General features: G+C 36.0%; 1 pseudogene; it reads left to right on the top strand.

Annotated features, from left to right (window-relative positions):
* The first annotated feature begins 12,890 nt into the window (after positions 1 to 12,890).
* Positions 12,891 to 14,700, top strand: LOC116561063 (annotated as a pseudogene).
* Positions 14,701 to 15,260: the final 560 nt, after the last annotated feature.

Below are 15,260 nucleotides of genomic sequence, written 5' to 3'. Positions count from 1 at the left end.
TTGTTTTCAGTCTGTCTGTGTCTTTCTAGGTAAAGTGTGTCTCTTGTAGGAAACAGATGACTGGTTCTTGTTTTTTCATTTTTCTTTTTTTCAACAGCTACTGTATGTCTTTTTAGTAGAGAGTTTTGTCCTTTTGCACTGAATGGTTTTATTGGTAAGTAAGGACTTACTCCTGGCATTTTGTTATTTGTTTTCTGGTTTTTTTTTTTTTTTTTTTTTTTTTCTCTTTTTTCTTTCCTTCCTTCCTGTCTTATTTTTAGTGAAGGTGATTTCCTCTCATAGTGTGTCTTAATGTTTTGCTTTTTTTTTTTTTGTCAATCTGTTGGATGTTTTTAGATATGAGGTTACTATGAGGCTTGCAAATAATATATTATAACCGTTATTTAAACTTTAAGATATTCTGTGTTTTTTTGTATATTTACTATTACCAGTGAATTTTGTATATTTAGATGATTTATTATTGCTCATTAATGTCTTTTTGTTTCATATTGAAGAAATACTTTTAATAGTTCTTATAAGACAGGTCTGGTATTGATGAAATCCTTCAGATTTTGTTTGTCTGGGAAAGTCTTTATTTTTCCTTCATGTTTCAAGGATATTTTTGCTGGATATACAATTCTAGGGTATGCTTTTTCTGTTTTCAGCACTTTAAATGTGTCATGCCACTCTCTTTTGGTCTGTAAAGTTTCCATGGAGAGATCTGCTGCCAGATTTATTGGAGTCCCATTGTATGATATTTGTTTCTTTTCTCTTGCTGGCTTTTAGGATCCTTTCTTTATCCTTGAGCTTTGTGAGTTTGATTATTAAATGCATTGAGGTAGTCTTTTTTGGGTTAAATCTGCTTGGTATTCTAAAATTAGAAGGTACTTTTTGTTTTACTTATTTATTTGTTATCTCAATAACTTTTGGAGTACAGGTTGTTTGTGCTTACATAGATGAATTCTATAGTGATGAATTCTGAGGTTTTATAGAATCCATCACCCAAACAGTGTACACTGTACTCAATATGTAGTCTTTTATCTCTCACCCCCTGTTTACCTTCCCTCCAAGTCCCTGAAGTGCATTATATCACTCTGTAGGTCTTTCCGTCTTCATAGCTTAGCTCCCATTTATAAGTGAGAAGACATGGTATTTGTTTTCCCATTCCTGAATTACTTCACTTAGAATAATGGCTTCCAGCTCCATCCAAGTTGCTGCAAAAGACATTTTGTTCCTTTTTATGCCTCAGTAATACTCCATGATGTGTGTGTGTGTACATATATATATATCTCACATTTTCTTTGTCCGTTCATTAATCAATGGGCACTTAGGTTGGTTCCATATCTTTGCCATTGCAAATTGTGCTGTTATAAAAATGTGTGTCCATGTGTCTTTTTCATAGAATGACTTCTTTTTCTCTGGGTAGATACCCAGTAGTGGGATTGCTGGATTGAATGGTAGATCTACTTTTAGTTTTTAAACAATCTCCATACTGTTTTGCATAGAGATTGTACTAATTAATGTTCCCACCAGCAGTGTAAAGTGTTCCCTTTTAACCACATCTACACCAACATCTATTTCTTTTTTGACTTTTAAATTATGCTATTCTTGCAGGAGTAAGGTGATGTCTTATTGTGGTTTAAATTTGTATTTCCCTGATGATTACTGATGTTGAACATTTTTTTATGTTTGTTGATTATTTGTATACCTTCTTTTAAGAAATGTCTATTCATGCCCTTTGCCCATTTTTGATGGGATTATTTCTTTGTTTGTTTTTCTTGCTGATTTGAGTTTCTTATAGATTCTGGATACTAGTCCTTGGTTAGATGCATAGTTTGCAAACATTGAGAAGACACTTTTTGATGTTCTAAATATCAGGCAATTAGGCAAGATTCTCGCTGGTAGACATTAAATTGGAAAGTTTTCAGATTTTATGGGTGTGATGGTTAATATTGAGTGTCAACTTGATTGGATTGAAGGATGCAAAGTTTTGTTCCTGGGTGTGTCTGTGAGGTTGTTGCCAAAGGAGATTAACATTTGGGTCAATGAATTGGGAGAGACAGATCCATCCTCAGTCTGAGTGGACACCATCTAATCAGCTGCCAGCATAACTAGAATAAAGAAGCAGAAGAATGTGGAAGGACTTGACTTTCTGAGTCTTCTGGCCTTCATCTTTCTTATATGCTGGTTGTTTCCTGCTCTTGAACATCAGACTCCAACTTCTTCAGATTTTGGGCTCTTGGAATTACACCAGTGGTTTGCTAGGGGCCCTTGGACCTTTGGCTACAGACCAAAAGCTGCACTGTTGGCTTCCCTACTTTTGAGATTTTGGGAGATTTTGGACTGGCTTACCTGTTCCTCAGCTTGTAGACAGCCTATTATGGGACTTCACCTTGTGATTGTGTAAGCCAATGCTCCTTAATAAACTTCTCTTCATATATACATCTATCCTATTAATTCTGTCCGTTTAAAGACCCCTGACTAATACAATGGGCATATGTTTTAAAGTCCTGCCTGGAAAGATAATAATGACAATGGTATGACATGTGAGCTTTAGTACATACCAGACATTGTTCTGTATGCCACAGGTACCTTAACGTGTTTAATTTAGCAACTCTGTGTGGCAGATACTATTTTTATCTCCTTTTATAGGCAAGGAAACTTGAGCAACCAAAAGTAAATTGATTTTCCCAAGTGACAGTTGATACAACAGAGCCTGGGTATATTTCATTACTTATTTACTGGGGAGGTGATGGAGTATTAGGCAAATCATGGTAATTATTTATTGAATGCTAAGTATTTTACACACATGTCATATAAGTTTTACAACTCAATGAGTTAAGCATTATTGCCAAAGATAAAAACATGTGTTTCTTTAGGGGCAGAAATAGGAGCACTTTTAAAAATACAAATTTCTTACAAGTTATTGCAATGGAGAGAATCTCAAAGTGTTTTACTTTTTAAACAGCAGAAATGATACCAATTTTTATGCTTTTAGAGAAAATAAGATATAGATATGTGGGAAAAGTAGAAAGAAAAACACACAAAATGGCACATTCATATATATATATATATTTATATATTATACTTCAAGTTCTGGGGTACATATGTGGAACATGCAGGTTTATTATGTAATTATACATGTGACATGGTGGTTTGCTTCACCCATCACCGTGTCATCCACATTAGCTATTTCTCCTAATGCTATCCCTCCCCTAGACCCCCACCCCATGACAGTGTATGAACATTCATATATATTTTAAATTATTTGCAGCAGGTACAATTTAAATCTATCAATATTTTTGACACCAGTCATGTCTTATGACTTCATATTTTACAAAGGTCAAAATTCCCCACAACACAGTTGTATGTATATATAACTGTACATACACACACAAACACAACAAACACACAAACCCCATCACATATGTATGTGTATATAGATATACACACTTTAATATATTTTAGTATGTATTTTTAACATATATAGAGTAATATAAAGAAAGCTCTATAGAAATCTGAGAGTGCTTTTATCTTCTTGGGCCTTGAATACTAAGAAACTTCAATGCCGATGAGGAAGAAAAGAGGGGAGAGTATTAAAACTAGTTGAATGATCATAATTCAGTTTAACAATGAACTTGGTAATCCAAAATGGTATTGTGAATTTCTGGGCTAGAGACAGTATACTCCAGGGCCTCTGGCTAAATAAAAAGTTCATGTGGCTTTCTCAGAATTTACTTTTATTAAAGCTGACTTATTTCCAAAAAGTAGAATCATATTTCTGATTTGATATTTTCCATCTCAAAGAGCAGGCTTTTATTATTTTGGTTTGCCATTCTGCTTTAGGATCTCCTAAAGTTTTCAGGTGACTCTCCTCTCTGGGCTAGACTGTAATCCTTTTAATTGCAAAGAGAAGTAAATATCAGGATGCCAACAGATAAAAACTGGTCAAAAAGTTTCATGTGACCTTTTGTTTCCTATTTTAAATGCAATGCTCAAAGCTTGCTTTCAGCTCTCTGCCAGAAAGTGAAAGATTTCAAGATTTCAAGAGTCTGAAGATCCTGTGTGGAGCTTGCGTTAAATGCTAATGTTTACAATGGAAAATTAGAGGGCAATATAAAAATTTATTGCTGGACTATTGTGGAGAATATCTGGGGCATCCTTTTCCAGCAACTTTTTACAGCCCTTGTGGTTGTAAAACCACAGAGGCAGAGGGTGTGATTGTTGAAGAAATCTTCTGAAGACCCTCTAGGTCTTAATCATATTTGCCCTTTTTTTCAAATAAGGGCAAATTGGAATGCCTTAAAAAAGAGCAAGGTTTAGCTTAGATAGATTGAGGCAATTGGTAGGCTTAGTCTATTTTCCATGGCTTGTAACAGAATACCTGAAACTGGGTCATTTATGAGGAGACATTTTTTATTCATTTTTTTTATTTTTACCATTCTGGAGGCTGGGAAGGCTAAAGTTGAGGGTATAAATCTGGTGAGGGCCTTCTTGCTGGTGGTCTTAAAGCTGTGCAGAGCATCTCATGCTGAGGGGGCTGATAGTGCTTGCTGAGGTCTCTCTTCCTCTTATAAAGTCATCAGTCTACTCCTGTGATAACCTATTAATCTAATAATTCATGAATGGATTCACCCATTCATGGAGGCAAAGCCCTCATGACCCAATCGCTTCTTAAAGTCCCTACCTCTCAATACAGCTACTTTGTGGGTTAAATTTCAACATAGGTTCTGCAGGGGACAAACATTTAAAACATTGCATATGTCATAGGACAAAGTATGCCTAAAATAGAGTGTCGGATTTAAAGGATGTTATTCATTCTCTCTGAGAGAAGCAGAGGAATGTTACACAAAAGAATACAGTGGTTGTTATCAATGCATTTTGAAAATAGCAATCATAAGTTTACTAGGATTTTCTTTTCCCTTAAGCAGTAAAGAAAAATTATACGGCCTGACAACAGCAGGTTCAGCTCCACACGGGTGCATGTTCCCCCCAAACTCCCTGTTATACACTATTTAATTGTTCTTGTTTTACTTATGAGAAAATTGAGGCTTAGAAAGGCTGAATTAATGTGCTCAAGATCATATACCTAGTTAACAGTAGGACCCCTTTGATTTGTTCATTTTCAAGGCCATGTGCTTTTACTGTACATCATCTTCCAGGATAAATTGCTCAGCTCTTTCAAACTCAGAGTCTTTACTGGTAAAATGGTGATGCCTACCTTGTTGAATGGTGGTGAGAATTAGAAATAATATATGTAGTTTCCAGTGCAGTGATTGCCAATGGTTACGTTCAAGGAGAGCTTTTTCTGTTGTTAAACAGGTAATAGGTTGTGTCCCAACAAGTAGGCAGGCAGACATAGTGTTAAAAAGGTCTAGTAGAAGGCACTGAATGGAGGTTCAGAGAGGTACTCAGCAGATTTCAGGAAAGTGTGATGATAATATTAAGAGCATTTGACTCATTTTAGTCTGAGAATCAACAAGGGAATAGCCTAGTTTTATAGAAAATGAAGGTAAGAACCTAGAAAGGCAATGAATAAACGCACTCAATCCAGAATGAATTTGACCACTAGCCCCTTTTGAGAACCATGGAACACACCCCTAAAGTATGTAATTGCTAAATAATTGAAACGTTTAAATTCAATATAATACATTTGCTAAAAAAAAAAAAAAAAAAAGAGTTTGGTCATTTTTTAAAGCCCAAGCATGAGAACAATAGAGGTCACTATTTATTTAAATCATGGTCTGGATTTGAAATTTAGATCATTTTTAATTTGTTATTTAATATTTCACCACAAGTAAAATTTTCTTTAGTGCTTTTTATGTAGTGTAAAATGGGTTTGACATTTTTAAAAAGTGATGATGTGTGACAGCAGCAAGAATACTTTTAAATGTGACTATATGACCTGTCAAAGAATTTGCATCAGGTCTTTCTAAAATGCTGTCATTCTCATTCACAATACAGGCCCTCAGGTCCCTCACTGTCCCACAATAAAGGCTGTCAACCCAGTCAGCACCAATTTCATTCTCGTGTGATACTGCTGATGTGTGTCATGCTCTTGTTAAATTCGCTGTAGGTCAACTAACTAAATATTTCTTCTCAGTGACTCAATCATAAAACATAAGGCCCACAAATACCTAGAGATGTATAGTAACTAGTATGTTTATGATAGTTGCATTAGGAGCCTGAGGAATTGGGGTCGAATCTGAATTTAACTTGAATATTAGTAAGAATGAAATTGTAAAAATTCCAATGAATTGATTTTGTATATTTGTATATTTTTTCAAAGAAATTTGGCTAATTAGTTTTAATTACCAGCCGTCTTTTGATTAAATGGGTTGATTGTAGGGTCTTACTGAAAGTATTCAAATTGTTATTCATTCATTCACTCATCAAACTTTCCTTGAGCCAAATGCTGTGCGAAACACTGAAAATACAATAACAAGCTGTGGCCTCTGTCCCCGTTGGCATTACATACAGTTAGGAGAACAAATATCACTGGATTAACAAAAATTAGCATAATTTTGTTCTTGATCTTATAAAACAACTTTCCTCGCCTTGCTTGAAAGATGTCATGTATTAGATGTGGAGTGCTTTTGGAAGAGGCATGGAAGAGCAGGAAAGTATTATTCTCTTTTTTGATTCCTGGTCTATATTACGCTGGTATCCTTCAGTTGTATCTAAGTTTCTCTATATTTCTTAGTGAGTGACAGACGTAGAGGCTTTATTTGTATTAAACTGAGGGTTGTTGGCTTTGGATTTCTTTTCTTTCAGGAGAGGTTGTCGGTGTTCAGTCTCTGCATTCTTCACTTCAGTTAGTAGTCTCCCTTTATGGGTTCCTAACTGTAGGATCTGAAGCAATCTTTCTAAAATTAGCTCTTGCCTCCGTGGAACGATAGAATAACCTAGAAAAAACATAAAGCTGTCATCAAGTTTTCCTGACACTTCTGTGTGCCTCTACTCTATTTCCCTTTTGTTATTTAAGTATATTTTGCTTTATGTATTATAGAATTGGTATCTGCTTTTCATGGAAGATTCCAAAGAAAACAGAGAAGAGAAGAAACAGAGGATAAACATTTGCAATGCTATCTTAATACCTAGAGAGAACCACTTGATATTTTGTAGTCAGTTCCTCCGGTCATCCTTAAGGCACCCATACATACTTTTTCTTTAAACAAATTGGGATTTGGGTAGAAAAAAATTTTAGAAGTAGAAATGTATGGGCAAAGAATGTGAACATTTAAAAAGATTTAAAACATATTACCAAATTCTTCTCCTAAATCAGTGTAGCAATATGCAGTCCCACAAACACTGTGTAAAAATGGCTGTACTTTTGAATTTGTCAAGATGGGATATGATATTTTATTTTTTTAAATGTCAGTTTGATAGGTGGGCTCTTGCAGTTTTTATAGATTTTTGGTACAATCCTTGGGCCCTGATTTCCCATTGATTTTTTTTTTTTTTTTTTTTTAAGCTATGGATCTTGGGACCCATCAACTGTCTTGGTTGGTTCAAAATATTTTTCTATCTATGGTGCTTATCCGCCTGCTTTCCACTCCATCCTTTATGCAAAATTGCTCTGGCTCCTTGAAATCTGTTTGTTTTTGCTGTTCCTGGTAGTTATTTGTCTGTCTTATGGTTCTGTCTTATGCATGCATTAGCTTTTTCTGTCACTTTCTCCTTTTTCTATTCAGAAAGTTGCCTGCTTATAGGAAGGCCACCAGAGAACATGGATAGGCTTCTACTCGATTCTTTCATGACTCTATTAACAAGCCGGTATTTAATGCTCACTAACTTGTATACAACATTCTAGGAAAGTACAGTGTCTGTCCCCACACTCATTTACTTGATTATTCAAGGCCCTCTGAATAGGAAAAATACAATATGATTATTTTGGTCAGGAAAACAGAAACCATTCTAAGTATTTCAGCCAGATTGGACCTTAATTTAGAAACTTACAAGCTTGCACAACTGTTTGAAAGAATAGAGGAGCAAAGTTCAACAGCCATATAAAATATACTGGAACGATGTTTTCTCCATAAAGTATTTGTGTTTGATGATGCCCTTGGTAAGACTTAGGTCATTTCCATAGTGAGTCTTCATCTGTTTCTCTGTTTGCATCTTTTTATGAATCACTGCTTTCTGTTAGAGACCGTGTTTCCATAAAGAATAATAGCCACTTCACCTTTGAATGGCACACTAAGATTGGCCTAGCTGCTGCTATTGCCATTTTTCTGACAGGAAGCAGTAATATTATGTTTCTTGAAGTTGTCTATCTGTGCCTTTACACTGTTCCTTCAGTCTTCCTTGTGTGCTGTTACCTGACTCAAGCTGCTGAGCCACAGCTTCTTTACATCTGGCTGGGGTCCATCATTCTCTAATATACCCCCTCTGATGGTGAGTTGCAGTGAGCGGAGCCTCAGTGCTGTGAACTGGCTGTGCTCCAGGCTTCAGCTGCTGAAAAATCTGCCTTGGCATTTGATGTTAAGTATAGCTCGCATATGATGACTACTTTTTTTGAAGCTGCATGCAACATTTTGATAGGCTGTTATTATAAACCAGAATCTAAGACTAGAAACAGGGATGGGAAGGAATTTTCCATGCACAGAAGAAGCCCGTTAGCAGTGGTTGTTCTTTTCTGCACTCATTAATGTAGAGTCTAAAGATTTTTAACAGAATGTGATCTAAAAATCAAAAAAGTCAGGCTAGGGCACAGTCACCCTCAGGGTGGCTTAAATTTATGGTCTTGGCAAGCAACATTACCAGAAACCTCAGACAGCCTTTCACCTAGGTTGTCTTTGAAAATATGGATAGTTATCTATCTTACATACCTTCAAGAGAAAGTAGTCCCTGATACAGACATATAGGAAACAAAAATGCCAATTGACTCCAGCAGTGATCAATATCCCTCACTTTTATTAACTTCATGCCAGTGTTTCCCAAAGTGCTCTTCAAACTTTGAACCTTTAGATGTACTCCAAAAAAGCCTTTCATGGTCAAAATTGTTTGGGAAATGCTGTAATTTTTACCTACATCTAGGGATTCAGTTAGCATTATAAGGCGACAAGTCTTACAGTAACAAAACCTTTTTAATTTTGTTTAACCTAGCGCTCTCTTCATTTTTCTTTTTTTGATCACAGACTTTTTTTTGGTAAATACTTTGCATTCTGGGATACATGTGCAGAATGTGCAGGTTTGTTATATAGGTATATACATGCCATGGTGGTTTTCTGCACCCATCAACCTGTCATCTACAGTAGGTATTTCTCTTAATTCTATCCCTCCCCTTGCCCCTCACTCACTGACAGGCCCTTCTGTGTGATGTTTTTCTCCCTGTGCCCATATGGTTTCATTCTTCAACTTCCACTTATGAGTGAGAACATCTGGTGTTTGGTTTTCTGTTCCTGTGTTAATTTGCTGAGAATGATGGTTTCCAGCTTCATCTATGTGCCTGCAAAGGACATGAATTCATTCTTTGTTGTAGCTGCATAGTATTTCATGATGTATATGTGCCATATTTTCTTTATCCAGTCTAACATTGTTGGGCATTTGGGTTGATTCCATTTTACTTCTGCATCATTTTGATGAACTCTTGTTGAGAACTGAGATTACCACCTGTTCCCCCAATTATCTTCTGTGGCCAACTAATTTATTCTAGATGACTATATGTGAGGTTCCTGAACTCATTCTGAGCATTGGCTCCCATGGAAGTCAGGAACATTAACACCTTCCCAAAATACTTTTTTCTCTTGCTTATTTCAAGATTTTCTCCTTGACATTCAGCATCTTTACTATGATATATTTGTGAATGTCTTCATATTTCACTTGCTTAGAGTTTGCTGAGCTTCCTGGATATGTACTTTGTTATTTTCCAATAATTTTTGGGAAATATTCAGCCATTATTTCTTTAAATATTTTTTCTTATCCTCTCTATCTCTTCTCTCTTTCTGGTACTCCCCAAAGTGCCAGATTCATTTATGTGGGTGTTGGTGCGCTATTGGTGCCCACATTCCTCTGAGGCTCTGTTCATTTTTCTTCCTTCTTTTTACTGTCTGTTCTTTGTTTTGCATAATCTCATCACAACCTTTACTGTTCCTGAGAGTCCTCTTAGGTTATAATGTTTCCAGATTCTGTCTCAAATGCAGTTGATTTCTTTGGGAAGAAATTAGGAGCTGTTTTTTTAAATGACCTGTTTCTCCCCACAGGTGAAATGCCTAAACAGGACCTCTGGAGCTCAAGGTTGGGCAATGTAAGCTTTTTTCTGAGTGGCATCTCCTCTCTAGGATCTGAGTGCTCAGTGGAGGGGAGTCAGCAGGCTAAGGTCTTCTGAGCTTACTTCTCCTGGCACAGAACTACCATCAGAAGAGTTGGAGAAAAGACTACTGGGGTCTCAATATTTCCAGTGCACCATGTCAGAAGTAGAGCATTTATTCCACCATTGAGGGAAAAAGGGAGCCCTCATCTCCCATCAACCCTCAAATGGAATTTAGCCTCAGCAATAAACCACCGGAAGTAAGGTGAGAAATGCTGAAGTCCTGGTCTTTCTGGGAAGAAAGCTTTTGCACAGGGCAGAAAGGTGTCCCTGTGTCTTTGGTGCAGCAATCTGGAGTTGCTGATCTGGGAGGAGAAAGGAAGGCAGAAGTCTCGGTTCAAATACCACAGACTCTTGCCTTTCTTACAGAATTTTGGCAGATTTTCTTGATGTTTCTTCATTTTCTGTTTGCCCATTAGACCGTTTCCAGTCTCTGAATGATTTTTTATAATTTTACCAATTTTATGAGTGAAATGAAGGTCCTCATACTGTAATGCCAGAAGTCAGTTTTTTTCAGATTAGATTTTAAATACATAAAACCCATACAATTATAAAATAAGTCAACTATATTGAAATATAGCCATTACAAGATTTAAAAGTTGTGACATAGTACTTATTTATTAATATGATAAATACTACTATCTAGCTCTGTTCTAATAACTACCATACTTTAAAACAGAGATGCACATAAATGAACATATGTTTTGGGATATCTACAACACCTATAATGTAATATAGAAATAGCTATGATTGCTAATGATGAAAAAGTCACAGAGGTTTTAATTTCATTATGGTTTGTTGTCAATACTCAATTTTTCAGGAAGTGCTGTTTCAGTCAGAGGTCAGTAAAAATATAAATGTAAATTTTTGCAATCTGCATTTACTGATCCCTTGAATTTTATCCACTCCTTTTGGGGGTCCATTCATCCAGGCAAAGATTTCACATGAGATTTTCGACTATCACAGAATCGAGAGAAGGCCTTTGAACAACCAATGTGTGCCGTGACCCTAGGAATTGCTCTGATTCTTTTTTTTAATGGTAAATGAAAACAACCTGTAGGAATTTTTAGGTCCTCTGAAGCCTTGCATAAATTTTTCTTGGAAAGCCATGATATCTACTTATCACCAGCTTTGTCACTTTTCTGCATCTCTGATGGGAGTAACTTTGGAAATGATGGCAGAAGCATAGACAAGGAATTTTGAAAAAAGTACATTTTCATTATTGTAGCAAAAGACCTATCAGTGGTTTTAGAAAAACAGTACTGAACAATGCCACAATAAACATACATGGGCATGTGTCTTTATAATAGAATGATTTATAATCCTTTGGGTATATACCCAGTAATGGGATTGTTGGTCAAATGGCATTTCTATTTTTAGATCCTTGAGGAATTGCCACACTGTCTTCCACAATGATTGAACTAATTTACACTCCCACCAACAGTGTAAAATACTTAATATAGATGACGGGGTGATGGATGCAGCAAACCACCATGACATGTGTATAACTATGTAGCAAACTTGCACGTTCTGTACTTGTACCCCAGAACTTAAAATAATAAAAAAAAGGAACAGCTATAAGCCTTAAAAGAGTTAAAAAAAATTAGTACTGACTCTGGAATGTGCAAATCTGGGGGATTTAAGCTGTAAATATCAAGCAATACAGACTCAAAGAGATTTAAGCTTAAGAAAAAGTGTTTAATTGCCTACTAAAATTTTAGTCTCTGTAGAACACATCTTCATGAAAACACAGTACTTTTAGAAATTGACTATAATTCAGTTATATAATCTCTTTAAAAGAGAAATTTATCCACATCTTATATGATGGAGAAAAAAATTATTCTTTAGTCATTACTCAGTTCTATCTTTTACTTAAATAATTCAGATTTCACTTCTACCACTAAATGTAAATATTTATATGATACAAAGTTTCTTTTAGAATTACTTCCTCCAGGTTTTATGTAACAGCAGGTTGTGCGGGAAGCTTAGTTCATGCTGTTTGTCTATATCACCTTATCCAATGATCTGCTATTTTTTTTTTTTTTTTGGGACGGAGTTTCGGTCTTGTTACCCAGGCTGGAGTGCAATGGCGCGATCTTGGCGCACTGCAACCTCCGCCTCCTGGGTTCAGGCAATTCTCCTGCCTCAGCCTCCTGAGTAGCTGGGATTACAGGCACACGCCACCATGCCCAGCTGAATTTTTGTATTTTTAGTAGAGACGGGGCTTCACCATGTTGACCAGGATGGTCTTGATCTCTTGACCTCGTGATCCACCCGCCTCGGCCTCCCAAAGTGCTGGGATTACAGGCGTGAGCCACCGCGCACGGCCGATCTGCTATTTTTAAGAGGCAGTATTAAATATTTGGAAATATAAAGCCATATACATATGAAATTTTACTTTCATCACCATAGCCCTCAAATGTATCATTTATGAAAATTAGTGACACAATATGAAATAAAACAAAACCTGAATGCTATCATACCATTGTACCTTAAGAGATTTAGATTAGATTTAAAGGAGCGTTTATTTTTTATTTATTTAAATCTCAGGATTGTTAAGTGTTAGAAAGATGCTCTCTCTTTAAAGGTCATTACAAAAATGTCTATCTGGAAGACATAGCTGTGAGTGGCTGTGCTGGTGGCGTTCAAGATGACCAAGAATTTCCGAGTCAGTGACGGGGACTGGATTTGCCCTGACAGAAGATGTGGAAATGTAAACTTTGCTAGAAGAACCAGTAGAAATCGATGTGGTCGGGAGAAAACAACTGAGGCCAAGATGATGGAAGCTGGGGGCACTGAGATAGGAAAGACACTTGCAGAAAAGAGCCGAGGCCTGTTTAACGCTAATGACTGGCAGTGTAAAACTTGCAGCAATGTGAATTGGGCCAGAAGATCAGAGTGTAATATGTGTAATACTCCAAAGTTTGCTAAATTAGAAAGAACAGGATATGGTGGTGGTTTTAATGAAAGAGAAAATGTTGAATATATAGAAAGAGAAGAATCTGATGGTGAATATGATGAGTTTGGACATAAAAAGAAAAAATACGGAGGAAAAACAACTGGTCCTGCATCTATATTAAAGGAAGTAGAAGATAAAGAATCAGAGCAAGAAGAAGAGGCTGAGTGTGAAGATCTTTCTAAATATAAATTAGATGAGGATGAAGATGATGCTGATCTCTCAATATATAATCTTGATGCCAGTGAAGAAGAAGGTACTAATAAAAAGAAATGTAATAGACGAAGTTGCTGAAAGTCTCGATCTTTACATTCACAATCTTCATCATGCTCATCCTCCCCCTCAAGTTCAAGGTCTAGGTCCAGGTCCCGTTCAAGAAGTTCTTCCAGTTCGCAGTCAAGATCTCATTCCAGTTCCAGAGAATGTTCGAGATCTCATGGGTTGAAATCAAGATCCAGCTCCAGGTCCCACAGGGGCTCTTCTTCCCCACGAAAAATACCTTATTCAAGTTCATCGTCTTCTCCTGAGAGGAACAGAAAGAGAATTTGTTCTAGATCTTCTTCATCTGGAGATTGCAAAAAAAGGCAAACAAGATCACGGTCATCCGAAAGACGCCACAGGTCATCTTCTGGATCATCCCATTCTGGTTCCTGTTCAAGTTCAAAAAAGAAATAATGCATTAAAATTTACATCTTAAAAAAATCCAGTACAGTGCATGAAGCATATTTTTAAAGAAGTTGGTGTCTTACTTGGTCAGAAGTGCTAAATCTGCTAGTAGAGGTGCATGCCTTTCATTGCTTTTTCAAAATAATACAGCTGTGTTTATTTGTGAAGTTCAAAGTAAATAGTATTTTAAGCCATAATGTCCCAAAATAGTTGCTTTGTTATTCATTATTTACAACCATTTGCTCCATTTAAAACCATTTCGGCCATAACAAAGTACTTTGCTTCCTAATTTAAACCCATTTTTCTCATTTTCAAATACATCCTGTCCATTGGCTAAGACAGGATTACCTAGGCTTGCCTGAACTTTGGGCGTGGAGGCAAGACTGGAAGCTAGTTGGAAACAACATACTATGGAAAATAAGTCAACCTGTTTATGCTGTTAACCGTGTCAGTGATTCTCACCAAAAAAAGTTAAACTATGTTGTAAAGCAGCCAACTGTAAATGTCTTTATTTTAAAATTCCCTATACTCAGTGTGCCTTAGAATCATTGTCTCTCTTTTATCCAGCTTTACTTTTTTGCTCCACCACATTTAATGCAAAAGAATCTTGTAACGTCTAGAAGGACAGAAGTGGTATTAATTTTCCTTTATGACACATAATTTGGGGCAAAAAAGAAAGTTTAACAGTTTATCACTTCTCTGCTGATATGGTTGCTTGATAAAGATATCTCAGAATGTATACCATATTTTAAGAAGCTTTGTGTGATATTCTTTAAAATCTAGTTATAATATGGTAGAAAAGGGTAAATCATAGTTAATGAGCAAATTGAAGTAAACTCTTAAAGTGTATTTCTCTTTTGGTGTAAGGCCAATGGAGGCATTGTGAATTTAAGTGAACATTTGCCTCAAGATGTTAACTGTAAACACACTGCATGTAATTTTCTTCTGCATAACAAATGAATGCTTATCTCTGCATGATGTAAGCAAAAATCATTATTTTTCCTATTCATTTGAAATAAGTTATGGCTTAAAATGTTTTCAGAGTTTATTTCTCAGAATCTGGTCACATGAGCTTCATTTTGTTTTCTGGTTTAAAAAATAAAAAGGCTTCTCTTAACAGTGTTTTGAGTGACAATGCAAAGTAAGTATATCAAGGGAAATCAACACTTGTGCTTGGGGGCTTTTTGTTATGGGGTATTGATTTCTTTTCCTTATTTTTTTTTTTCTCCCATAACATTGTCTGCTGTAATTTAAATAAAAATTCTGACATTTTAAGATATTTCATAGACAGACCAAACAAAAATATATGTTTTTATTTTAAAATGAATGTTTTTCTCTTCAGCTGCT

This window comes from Sapajus apella, unplaced genomic scaffold (genome assembly GCF_009761245.1).
Source record: "Sapajus apella isolate SASKATOON/1434 unplaced genomic scaffold, GSC_monkey_1.0 scaffold28, whole genome shotgun sequence".
NCBI classification, from domain to species: domain Eukaryota; kingdom Metazoa; phylum Chordata; class Mammalia; order Primates; family Cebidae; genus Sapajus; species Sapajus apella.
This window is presented reverse-complemented; position numbering and strand designations above follow the sequence as displayed.